Here is a 13,780-nt window from a genome sequence, read left to right as displayed (position 1 = left end):
AACTGGACAGCTACATGTAAAAGAATGAAATTGGAATACTCCCTTACACGACACACAAAAATAAACTGAAAATGGATTAGAGACCTAAATGTAAGACTGGACACTATAAAACTCTTAGAGGAAAACATAGGAAGAATACTCTTTGACATAAATCATAGCAAGATCTTTTTTGATCCACCTCCTAGAGTAATGGAAATAAAAACAAAAGTAAACAAATGTGACCTAATGAAACTTAAATGCTTTTGCAAAGCAAAGGGAACTACAAACAAGACGAAACGACAACCCTCAGAATGGGAGAAAATATTTTCAAACGAATCAATGGACAAAGGATTAATCTCCAAAATATATAAACAGCTCATGCAGCTCAATATTAAAAAAACAAACAGCCCAATCCAAAAATGAACAGAAGACCTAAATAGACATTTCTTCAAAGAAGACATACAGATGGCTAAGTAGCATATGAAAAGATGCTCAACATCACTAATTATTAGAGAAACACAAATCAAAACTACAATGAAGTATCACCTCACACCAGTTAGCATGGGCATTATCAGAAAATGTACAAACAACAAATGCTGGAGAGGGTGTGGAGAAAAGGGAACCATCTTGCACTGTTGGTGGGAACGTAAATTGATACAGCCACTATGGAGAACAGTATGGAGGTTCCTTCAAAAACTAAAAATAGAATTACCATATGACCCAGCAATCCCACTACTGGGCATAAACACAGATAGAACCATAATTCAAAATACACATGCACCTCAATGTTCATTGCAGCACTATTTACAATAGCCAGGTCATGGAAGCAACCCAAATGCCCATCGTGAGACGAATGGATAAAGAAGATGTGGCACATATATACAATGGAATATTACTCAGCCATAAAAAAGAACGAAACTGAGTTACTTGTAGTGAGGTGGATGGACTTAGAGTCTGTCATACAGAGAGAAGTAAGTCAGAAAGTGAAAAACAAATATCGTATATTAGTGCATATATGTGGAATCTAGAAAAATGGTATAGATGAACTGGTTTGCAGGGCAGAAATTGAGATACAGATGTAGAGAACAAACATATGGACACCAAGGGGGAAAGTGGTGGTGATGGTGGTGGTCGGATGAATTGGGAGATTGGGATTGACATATATACACTAATATGTATAAAATGAATAACTAATAAGAACCTGTTGTATAAAATAATATATAAAATAAAATTCAAAAAAATAATTGTTAGGCACATTCCCAAGGAGGAACCAGGCCCAGGCCTCATACTGCACTATTGTTTCTTCCTGCATTCCTTCCCTTCCCTGATTAACAACTGTTTGTATCTGCCCTTTGGAACTCAGGAAAGGCCTAGAAGGCTGAAAACCTTTTTCCTACAAATAAGAAATGGGGGTTGCGGTGGGGGGGAATGGAAAGGGTTTTGTACCCGGGAGGACCCCAGAGGGTCCTGCTTGCTTTCAGTGTTAGAGAGGGTGGGCTGCAGCATGGTTTGATCTAGAGATTTATGATGCCATGAGGATTGCAGCTATGTTTTCCTATAATTATCTTGGCTCTTCCCTTCTCTTTTGTTGGCTTTATTTGGGGGCAGACTACTCTTGTAGCTGGGTGGCTGACAGCAGCTCCCTGATTTACATGCTTTCTTATTCTCATCAAGGGGGAAGAAAAGAGCATGTTTCCTCCAAATATTGAACAAAAATCCTGGAGTTCCCACCTATGAGTCTTTCTCAGTCATGTTCCCACACTGAACAAATAACTTTAGCAAAGAAATATACAAAAAATATCAGATTCTGTTGCTGGGAGTAGGTGTTGTGTTGATACCACCTAAATCAAAAAGCTGTGACAAAATGAAAAGGGATACAATCATGTTGAAGTGGTGACCAATCTACCCAATACAAAGTGACTTAGTATCTGATACATACTAAGTACTCAACAAATTTGTTTCACTTTATTTAATTTCCCTTACATATCCAATTCTTTCAACACTAAGGAGAAAAAAAAACATTCATTGGTTTTCATGCCAGAAAAAAAAAAAAAAGATCTTCAAGGGGAATAAAATCCTTTATAATTTATGGGTTAAAAATTCTGTGCCTTGATTTATAAATCTAGTGTTCTCCTTGTTTTTTGATGTCAACGCATTTCAAGTGTAGGAGAAAAAGATTCTGAAAATAGGTGGAAAAGTGTGGGTGGCATGGTGTTTCCCAAATGGAACATATTTTTAGTCTCTGCTATCCACCAGTGTAGAGAGTCTTTTTCTGAGTAAGATTTTTCAATTTCCTTTTCAATCTGTGCCCTTAACCAATACTTTTTCTCCTCACTACACAAATTGAGGTTTGGATTTTGAAGTTCCTGTGTTAAATATTTCATAATATTATATCATGTTCAATAGAGTCATGTGAACTCTCTTACCCACCATACAAATGTCTGGCAACTCTATGTTATACATGAGAACGCTTATAATAGCGTATCGTTACTCAGCATCCATTTCCCTGGAGTTTCCTGCTGATTTACTCTGAAATCATTAAGAAAAGAATAGTTATTTGTTAGCTTGTACTTTTATTTTCTTTATATAATTGCTTAAACTTGTCACTTATGATTTGCTTAAGGGCAAAATCAAATGAAGTAATTTTGTCCACTTTTCCTGACGACCTAAGTCTGAAAAGTTCAAGTGTATGCAAATGTAGTATTTATAACAAATTATTTTAGGCAAGCACCTTATGAAGGAGATGCAATGAATTTCTGCCTTTAGGAATTTTGAGCTATTAGGAAGTCTGGTATAGCACTAATAAAATACAAACACTTACAGTCAAATCTTATTTCTGATGCTGCTAAATGAGAACTTACAGCTTAATGTAATAGGCAATTTAGCATATAAATGTATACCATAAAAGTAAGATGTTGGCAGTTCAAAACAATAAATGTTAACCTGCGGGCAGGCTGTTACTGAGGTGTTAAAGGCCCCTGAAATTTTAATGAACTTGTTTAGACTAAGAATTTTCTGCTCTAAGTATGTTGCCTGAATTTACCCACTCCCAATTTCATGCCAAATTACAGAATGAGACATTCAAAAAGTTAGACCTGAAGTAACTGACATTTTCATTGGATTATTTTGGCAAAAGTTTTATTTCAGCCTTTTCCCTTAACTATGATGTTTGCATCTGTCATCTATTCTGGTAATTCTCTAAGTACATTCTAGTGGCAGTCTATTTCCCAGAACCAAGAGGAGGCATGAAATGTCTCTCTTAACTCGGAGAGCCATTTTCAATGCAAGTACATAACAACATTTTTTATAATCTAAATAATATAAGGATAGCTTTATTTCTTTCTCATTTTTCTAAGCAGATACAGATGCCAGTCACTCTAACCCTCAGGAGAGAGAATACCATCTTGACAGTGGAATTCATTGAAAGGGGAACCAGAGGAGATTCTTCAATGTGGATAGAAACTCTTAAAAACTCCATAATATCAAGCAAAAGAAGTCCAGACTCTCTAAAGCCATTCATATTGTTGACCAATAATTTCTCGTCAAACTTTTGCCTTTTTTTTCTGAGTCTTCATCAGCTTATTAGTTCTGTTAACAATCTTACAGACTTTTTTCTGTATCTTTAGCTGACTCCTCTTCTGTGGTCCCCCACATCTTAAAGTTAGATATTCTCCCAATTTTGCCCTAGTCCCTCTTTGCCTTTGTTTTTTCTTTCTTTATTTAGGTTTATTACATTTACTCCCAGAGAGTTTCAGTTATACCTATGAAATAGACCCCAAAATCTGTGTGTCAAACTCTCCTTATCATTTGAGTTTCAGATATAATTTTCAACTTCCACTGCTTCTCAATACTGAGATAGGTTATTAATAAACTTAACGATTCCAAAACTTAGCATATCATCTTTTTAAAATATAGTGTTATAAGAAAACCACAGGCCTCAAATGGCATCACTTGTGCTAAAGCCCATGATACCAAACCTAGATTTAATACCTGATCTAATTGCAGTTTAAATGTAATCTTAATGGACCAGTCTGGAATTTTCTGTCATGTACCAGTAAGGTCATCAATCATGTGCCTCTCCATCTCCCACAAGAAGAAGAAGCAATCTGCATGGTAAATTCCTTGCTTTCCCTTCCCCCACACACAAAAAAGATATCCTGGCCTGAAAATAACCCTTTCTTTTACTTTGTTAATAGTTTCTTACCCCATTCTCCTTCTGTCTATAAAAATTTCCCATTTTGTACTCAGAACTCTCTTCTAGTTGCTAGATGGGATGATGCCCAACCCATGAATCAGTGGATAAAGCCAATTAGATCTTAAAATGTACTTAATTGAATTTTTGAGGTTTTTAAAATACTAGTAAATAATAAAATATCAGGAATTGTTCTAAGTGCTTTACATAAAATAAGGCACTAAATTCTGAAGTAGGTACTATTTCTACCACCATTCCCATTTTACAGATAAGGAAACTGAGCCACAGAAAGTTTCAGTGACTGCCCACGGTCATACAGCTGGTAAATAGTAGAGCCAGGATTTGAGCTTGAAAATCTAGCACTAGGGTCCTTGTTCTTAACTACTTTGCTTTGCTGCATGGTTTCCCTTACTATTTTCTATTGATTTTACCTCTATTCTCCTCACATCAACCCTTATAATCATATTTTTTTTTACTTTTTCTTATTACTCCCCACCTCTCTTCCCAGATCAGATCAGTTGCTAAATTAACAAGTCTTGTATTTCTACCACTTCAGGTTTGTTTTTATTTTTTGTGAGAGAGTGGACTCAATTTGTTTTCCTAACTCCAGCCTCTCTCCATTCTAATTCAGCAGTGGGGAGATGAATTTTACTACAGCACAGCTCTAATGGAGTTCCTAACAAATTTCTTTCTACTTACAGAAAAAGAGAAACAAAAACAAAACAGACTCTTCAAACTGAAATTCATGGTTCTCCACAATATATGGCTCCAACCCACTTCTCTAAGCTTATTTATTATGTTTCTAATACATGAGATCCATTGCTTAGCCATGTTGAACTGCTTGTTTCTGTCTTTGTTAACCTCATCTAATTCTATCCCTAATTTCATAGTTATTCATTTTATAGTCTTTATGCACAACAAATATAACCTGTCTGTTAGTCCCTGCCTTTCCTAATTACAACTCAGCTGCTAGTACTATTGATCTCCAATATATAGGTTCAATCCTGCCCATTATAGGGCCAGAACCAAACAATTTTATTGATATATGAAGAATGCTATTTTGTGGTAAAAATATAAAGAGACAATAAATAACTAGGAAAAGAAATATAAATGGCCATTAGCAAACAAAATATTCAATATTGTTTGTAATAAAAAATCAATATAGGGCTTCCCTGGTGGCGCAGTGGTTGAGAATCTGCCTGCCAATGCAGGGGACACGGGTTCGGGCCCTGGTCTGGGAAGATCCCACATGCCGCGGAGCAACTAGGCCCGTGAGCCACAACTACTGAGCCTGCGCGTCTGGAGCCTATGCTCCGCAACAAGAGAGGCCGCGATAGTGAGAGGCCCGCGCACCGCGATGAAGAGTGGCCCCCGCTTGCCACAACTGGAGAAAGCCCTCGCACAGAAACGAAGACCCAACACAGCCAAAATAAATAAATTAATAAATTAATTTAAAAAAAAGGAATGGTAAAAACAGCAAAAAAAAAAAAATATTAAATCAATAGCCAATGTTATATGAGATGATCAGCTTCATAAACTTATGATGCATATTATTTATTTTTTTTACTATATCACTACAGATTTTATTCAGAAACCCATCTTTGTTGGTTTTGTTGTTGTTTAAAAAATTCCCATTATGAACTAATTTGGTCAATCAATTACACTTTCTAGAAAACATAGGGTAAAAATGGCATGGCTTAGAATTGCCCACATCTTTCATGATCTCTCCACTACCTTCTGTCCACACTCTGGTCTCCAGACCCTGACCTCCATCTATGCTTCTTGCAATGGTGTCCATATAACTCTCACCACAGTTCTCTAGAAATGGGCTTCAAATGCATGAAGTTGCAGAAGCCTTCTCCTGTACACACTCCCTTTTCATACTGGTGGCAGCAGGCTTCTCTGAAGTCTGTCCCAGAGGAGAGCCTAAAGTCAATCAAATCCTTTTCTGCATCTTCTTCAGGATGAAACTTGACATACATGTTTACAACTAGGTGATCTCCAAGGTTATCAGAGACGTTCTTCTCCTCAACTTAACTCTATTTTTCTATTTCTGTAAAAACCTCCTCAAAAAATTCATCATAATGTACTTACATTTTGACATCACTCATAGCACAGCACAAACTGTCAGCAGGCAATGAAGAGTTTTGAAGGCTATGGTACATGTTCAAGCAAGCAATGGTCTGGTTGGTTTATTGTGCGACTGAGCGGATCTGTCTCCATGAGGACATACTCCAATTTTGAAATAAAATGAACAGTTGACTTTGTCTTTCTTGGTGCCAGAGATGGAGATCAAGTAGTCTGCCATTTCCCACCTGCCACTGCCAATACTACTGCCTGCACAGCTGACCTTCTATGAAGGGAATTTAAATCGGCACAACCTTTGGGGAAAGCAATTTTAAAAAAAACAGCCTATAATAGAAAACAAATAGAAAAAACTTAAATATTCATGATAATAATAATCACTAAGTTAAATATAGTATATCCACTCTATTGAATTATTCATATTTATACGTAGTGAGATAGAAAGTTCTTTAAGATATATTTAATTGAAATGTAATGGTTGCAGAATGATGAGCACCATATTTGTATCAATACATACAGATAAAATATCCAGAAAATACACAAAAATGTATATAAATTTATGTGTGAATTATAATGTGGTAATTCTAAGGTCCAATATTAGTGTAATGTTGAATAAATTTTGGTACATCCATATGGTATTTTGAAAATCATATGTAAATGTTTATAATATAATGTTATATAGGTAAAGTAAGTTATAGTTTATATCTCTGGTGTCAAACACAGGGCCTGACACTGACAAGTGAATGTTCAATGAATACATGTGCGTATATTGCAATATTAATTGGAAAAAGAAAAGATAGCATACATGCTCAGAGTTTAGAAGGAAGTTGACTAAAAATTCAGCAGTGATTATTGATGGGTAATGGGCATAAGAATATTTTAAATATCACCCATGCAAATATTTCTTCCACAAATGGTATTTTGTTGTGGTAGAAAGAATAACAGTCCCCCAAATATGTCCATGTCCTAATTCCTGGAACCTGTGAATATGCTATCCACCTGGTAAAAGAGACTATACAGATGTGATTAAAGACATTGATTATCCCAGAGATTATCCCAGATTATCCAGGTGGGCCCCACCTAATCAAAAGAATCTTTAAAAAGGAGAGAATGTTTCCCAGCTGTGGTCAAAGAGAAGTGTGTGTCAATGTAAGTGTCAGAGAGATTTGACATTAAAGGTTTTAAAGATGAAAGAAGGGGGGTGCAAGCCAAGGAATGCGAGTGACCTTTAGAAGCTGGAAGTGAATTTTCTCGTAGAGCCTCCGGGAAGGAATGCAGCCTTGCTGACACCTTGATTTTAGTTCAGTGAGAGCCATGTTAGATTTATGACCCACAGAACTATAAGATAATAAATTTGTGTTGTTTTAAGCCAGTACATTTGTGGTAATTTGTTATGGCTGCAATAGAAAACAATTACATTTGTTGAATACAAATTAAAAGTATAGATACACACACACACACACACACAATCATCGTTAATCCCACACCAGATATATCTACTACAACATTATTATATATAGATAGATACATAGATACATAGAACATTTTCCTTTACAAGTATAACACATCTCAATAAAAGGCAACTTCATTCTTCCACTTGCTCAGGTCAAAATCCTTGGCATCAGTATTGTTTTTTTTTTCTTATATACCACGTTCAATTAATCAGCTCTATATTTGTAATAATCTGACCATTCTCACCATCTCCAAATACTACTTGGATTTCCATAGCCTCTAAATCTTCTCCCTGCATCCATACTTGCCCTGCTAGTCTATTCACCATAGAGCAGCCAGAATTATCCTTTACAAATATATATCACTCACCTTCTCAATATATCCTCTCTTTCAGAATAAATCTAAATTCTTTGCAGTTGCTTATGAGTCCCTAGAAAGATATGGCCCTCAGCTGCTTCTCTGATCTCATTTCCTATCACTATTTGCTCTTAGTCACTCCATGGCAGCCATTAATATCCTCCATGTTTTTTCCCCCCAAATACCAACCATGTTCATAAAACAGGACTTTTCCACTCTGATTCTTTTGCCTAGAATGTTCTTCTTAAAGATGTCTATGTGGCTCAATTTCATTTCTCTTAAATTCCTGCTCAAATATCATCTATCCCAGTGGATTTCCATGACCTCCGTAACACTATCTTCCCCATATTCTCTATCCCTTTTACCCAGCTTTATTTTTACTCATAAAACTCATTACTTCCTGAAATAAATTATACACATTTCAGATATTGTATATGAAATTGTATAGTTATATGCATTTTATTTTGTATGTATTTTATAAGCATTTGTATGTGTTTTCTTCTTTTCCCAGGGTATGGAACACTATAAATAACATAAATGTTTTTCTCTTACAGTTTTGGAAGCACATGTATATGAAATGATCTCTTCCTAATTACTTTTGTTATTGTACGTCTTTGAGTTTGAAGCTGTTATGTATATTGCCACTGTGAACACTCTTATTGGTGTGCCTCAGTGTAGGGTTTTGGTTTTTTTTTGGGCATTTATCCTTCTTGGTGGTCTCTGAGCTTCCTGTATCTGTGGGCTGGTGTCTGACATTAATTTGGGGAAAATTCTTAGTCATTATTTTTCAAATATTTCTTGTTTCTTTCTCTCTTTTTTCTCCTTCTGGTATTCCTGTTATGTGTATGCTACACCTTTTGCAGTTGTATCACAGTCCTTGGATATTCTCTTCTGTTTATTTGTCTTTGTTCTCTTTGCTTTTCAGTTTTGGAGGTTTCTTTTGAGATATCCTCAAACTCAGAGATTCTTTCCTTAGCTGTGTCCAGTCTACTAATAAGCCCAGCAGAAATAATTCTTCATTTCTGTGTTTTTAATCATTAGCATTTCTTTTTGGTTGTTTCTTAGGATTTTCATCTTTCTGTTTACATTGCCCATCTATTTTTGCATGCTGTCTACTTTATACATTAGAACCCTTACCATGTTAATTATTGTTGTTTTAAATTCCTGATCTGACAGTTCCAACATCCCTTCCATGTCTGGTTCTGATCTGTCTCTTTAAATTGTGGGGGGGTTTTGCCTTGTCTGTATTTATGTGTTATAATTTTTTCTTAATAGCTGGAAATAATGAACTGGGTAAAAGGAACTGCTGTAAATAGGACTTCAGAAATATGGTGGTAAAGTGTATGTGGGGGGGGACAATGTTCTGTAGTACTATGAATAGGTCTCAGTCTTTTAATGAGTCTATGCCTCTGGACTATGAACTTCATAGTGTTTTTCTCCCCACTTAGATGGGATAGGATGGCTAGAGTGGGGTGGAATTGCAATTCATCAGTTACTGTTCAGGTTTTACTATCCCAGCCCTGGTTCCTTTATTGACTTCCACTCATGAGTCTCTGCTCTTGTAACTGTGACTCATATTCACTTGTCTGTCTCTCCAATTTAGGAGGCAGTGGTTTGCCCTGTGTCTTCTCGTCTCTTCTAGATCCAAGAAGAGCTGTTGATTTTTCAATCTGTTAAGCTTTTTACTTGTTAGCATGGAGTGTCAACTTCCAAGCTCCTTACATGTAGAACTGGAAATTGGATGTCTCTCAGGGGTTTTAAAATTCACTCCAATTGTTTTATATCCCAATATCCTCATCTGTGAGTTTTGTTTAATTGCCTTTCAATAACATGAAAATGTGAAGAATTTATTTTTTCACAGAGAGTACATCGGTTAAACAATCTTAAGTCTATGTGTTTCCAATAAGCCCTTTTGGATATCTTCACACATGAATGAAAACTTGATTGGGTATAAAAATTCATGGGTGATAACTTTCACTGATTAGAACTCTGTAAACCTTGTTTTATGCATCAAATACCTTTATTATTTTAAAATAATCTATTTGTATAATTTTATGAGTACTGTTTTGATGGTAGTGGTTTTATGATACATTTTAATAGCTGCTGAAATGAGTCCTCACTATTTGCATTTTTATTATTTTATTGGATATACTCAGGCATTTTTTATTTTATATAATCTTTTAAATTATTTTAAACCAATTTCAAGAATTCCAGCCCCAAACACTTGTCCTCTAAATGAAACTGCATTAAATTCATAAATTAATTTTGTCAGAATTAATATTTTCATGGTATTTACTTTCCTTCTAAAAACATGACACATTTCTAGTTGTTCTGATATGATTTTATGTTCTTCAATTTGATGTTTTGGTAACAGTTTTATTGAGATATAATTGACACATCATACAATTTACCCATTTAAGTGTACAATTTAATGACTTTTAGTATGTTCACAGAGCTGTGCAGCCATCACCACAATCAATTTTAGAATATTTTCATTATCCCCCAAAGAAGCATTATACACTTTAGCTATCTTCCGGCAATCCTCCCCATTTACCTTAGCCTAAGGGACCCATTAGTACTCTCTGTTTCTATGGATTTGCCTCTTATGGATATTCAATATAAATGAATCATATTATGTGTGGTCTTTTGTGACTGGCTTCTTCCCCTTAATGTAATGCTTTCAAGGTTCATATGAGTTGTAGCATGTATCAGTATTTCATTCATTTTTATTGCTGAATAATATTCCATTGTATGGACATATGACATTTGGTTATCCATTCATTGATAGATAGATATTTGGGTTGTTTTCACTTTTTGGCTATTATGAATATTATGAACATTCATGTACAAGTTTTCTTGTGAACATATATTTTCACCTCTCTTGGGTATATAACTAGGAGTAGAATTGCTAGGTCATATGGTAAATCTATGTTTAAGCTTTTGAAGAACTGCCAGACTGTTTTCCAAAGTATCTGCACCATTTTACATTCCTTCCAGCAGTGCGTAAAGGTTCCAGTTTTTCCACATCTTTGTCAACACATCTTTTTGATTATAGCAATTCTATTGGTTGTGAAGTGGAATCTCATTATAGTTTTGATTTGCATTATCCTAATAATTACTGATGTTGAGCATCCTTTCACATATCTATTGACCATTGGTATTTATTCTCTTGAGGAATGTCTACTCAAATTCTCTGCCCATTTTATAATTCCATATTTGTCTTTTTATTATTAAGTTCTAAGAGATACGATTTGCAAATATCTTCTCCCATATTCTCTCCCATTCTGTGAGTTGTATTTTCACTTTCTTGATGGAATCATTTGAAGCACAAACACAATTTTTTAGTTTAATAGATTGTAATGAAATCCAATCTATTTATATTTTTCCTGGGCTAGTTTACAGTAGGTACAGAAGAGTCTCGATTAGTAAAAGAGGACATGCCCCATTATGTGAATACTTTTAAAACCTCTGCTTGTACATATTTAATAATGTTTTATTAGCCAAAACAATTCACATGACCAAGGCAAAACTCAAAGGTAGAAAGATATACTCAACTCCTTAATGGGAGGAACTGCAAAATATTGTAGCTTATTTTGGTAAAATCTATCACATCCATAATAAGTGACACTTCTACTATGGTGTTTCATTCCACAACAACCAGGACTCTGAAACTTATCTAAGCTCAGTTCACAATACTTTTTTGAACATTAAAAATTAGGCTTTTCAATTTGAGTCAACTATACAAGTCTATTGCCTTTGGCTCATCTATAACTTGCTTATCCTATTACCTGACACAAAGAATCCAGAATGCTTTCAGACTGAGCCACCCCAGATATAACACTTTCCTATCACCATACTTTTTTAGGACACCTAACTTACTCTAGCTTCTCTTATATTTATTTATATACTTGTCTTTGCTACTAGATCATGAATAACCTTGAGGGAAGGGATCATATATTACTTCTCTATCTCTGACAGTCTTGCCCATGACCCTGTCTCTTGTATTTTCTCTATATTTGTAGAAACCACTGAACCAGAGCCCAGATTCTCATTTTATTTTTGTTTGTTTAGCCTTGCCACACTTCCAGATAAAAGATTTGGCTATATAGATGTTCCATAAGTTATTTACCACAATTAGAGTTTAGATTGGGCTATGGTTGTTACAGATTTCCCATACCTATGGAAACTTCATTCAACAAACTGAGCCAGTAAGAACATCTGACCACTGCATCATTGAACTTTATACACTGCTGTTCTATGTATTTATTTGCATAATCAGCTCATTGTAGCTTATCCAGATGAAGGGCATATGGAAAAGATTTAATGAATGTGTTTCTAATTCCATTTTTCTTAAGGGAAATTTCTTCACTATTGGTTGCTGACTCTTCTCTCTCTCTCTCTCATTGTTATTATTCTTTTTTAATGAACAAATTATCCCATCTTTCGCTAGTATAAGCCCCTTCAAGTTGACTTCTGTGGGATTTTTTTGTCATGAGCCTAATAGCTTTTGATAGCTTCTTAGCTTTCAGACATGACAAGGTGTTCTAAACTCAATTTGTACATTTCCTAATTCATACTGGAATTAGCTATTTCTCCAAGAATTCCTTCTTTTAGTAGAACATTGTATTTATAGACCACTATCTTGGTGCTAGGAATGCTCATTGAAATTGGGTTGGTTGTTTCTCCTATTTAATTATCTAAGGCCTTTGTAGAATATTAAATAACAGGTTTGAAAAATGATGAACTTTATCTTGTCTCTAACTTTAATGGCAATGTTTCTAAAATGGTAGCATTAAGGATAATGCTTGTTGCATAGTTATACTAGATTGCCTCAATCAGGTTAATGAAGTTCTCTTGTTTACATATTTTGGTAGGTAACTTTCTCAGGTTAGGTGAAGTCTCTATGTTCTGAAAAAAAAATTTTGACATGAATGTGTATTGAAATTTAATTGAATGCTTACATCTGTTATTACAATCACATAGGTTCTTCTGAAATCATTTTATATGATATATTGGAGTAATATATTTTCTGACCTAAAAATTTTTTGCTTTTTGGAAATAAACTTTTGCTGGTCATGATATATATATATATATATATATATATTTTATATATATATATATATATATTTTATATATATATATATATATATTTTTTTTTAACATGATGGAAAAAAATTTTTATTTTTGTGAAATTTTTATATGTATACTCATAATTGACATTAGTCTATAATTGTCTTTCTTTTACTGTTTTTTTTCTCCTGAATAAACTAGGGGTATATTTTCTACCCTATGAAAAAGTTTAAATTATATAAGAATTATCTTTTTTTTTTTGTCTTTTTGGTAAAAATAATCTGGAACTTTTATGTGTGTTCTTTCAATTATTGATTAAATTCCATTGATTCTCTATTTCTTTTTTGGTCTGTTTTACTAATTGTTTTTGAGGTATTTATCTCATCTAGTTTCAAATGTTGGATAAATTTGTTCATAGTATTCTCCAATGAATTTTTAATATCTATGCTGTCTTTCTAGTTATACTCTCCTTTTGTCCTTAGTTTTATTTATTTGTATCTGCATCTTTTCTTTCCTACTGATTAGTATTTCTATGTCTTTTCAAAGAACAAGGTTTTGTTTTCTTTATTTTTAATTAATTATTTGTTTTTATCTTTATAATTTTTCCTTTTCTTTTATATTTAGATTTAGTTTCCATCTCCATGA

The 13,780-nt window shown here is 34.2% G+C and overlaps 1 long non-coding RNA gene and 1 pseudogene across 2 annotated transcripts in view; one reads left to right on the top strand and one right to left on the bottom strand.

Annotated features, from left to right (window-relative positions):
* LOC309620857 overlaps positions 1-13,780 on the top strand; it is a 1,080,383-nt gene that overhangs the window by 711,714 nt on the left and 354,889 nt on the right. The gene's annotated exons all lie outside the window — the stretch shown is intronic.
* Positions 5,656-13,175, bottom strand: LOC309620712 (splicing factor U2AF 35 kDa subunit pseudogene; annotated as a pseudogene). The gene has a single exon. The product of its transcript is annotated as a splicing factor U2AF 35 kDa subunit pseudogene (transcript).

Source organism: Balaenoptera borealis, assembly GCF_965194805.1.
Source record: "Balaenoptera borealis genome assembly, chromosome: X".
NCBI classification, from domain to species: Eukaryota; Metazoa; Chordata; class Mammalia; order Artiodactyla; family Balaenopteridae; genus Balaenoptera; species Balaenoptera borealis.
This window is presented reverse-complemented; position numbering and strand designations above follow the sequence as displayed.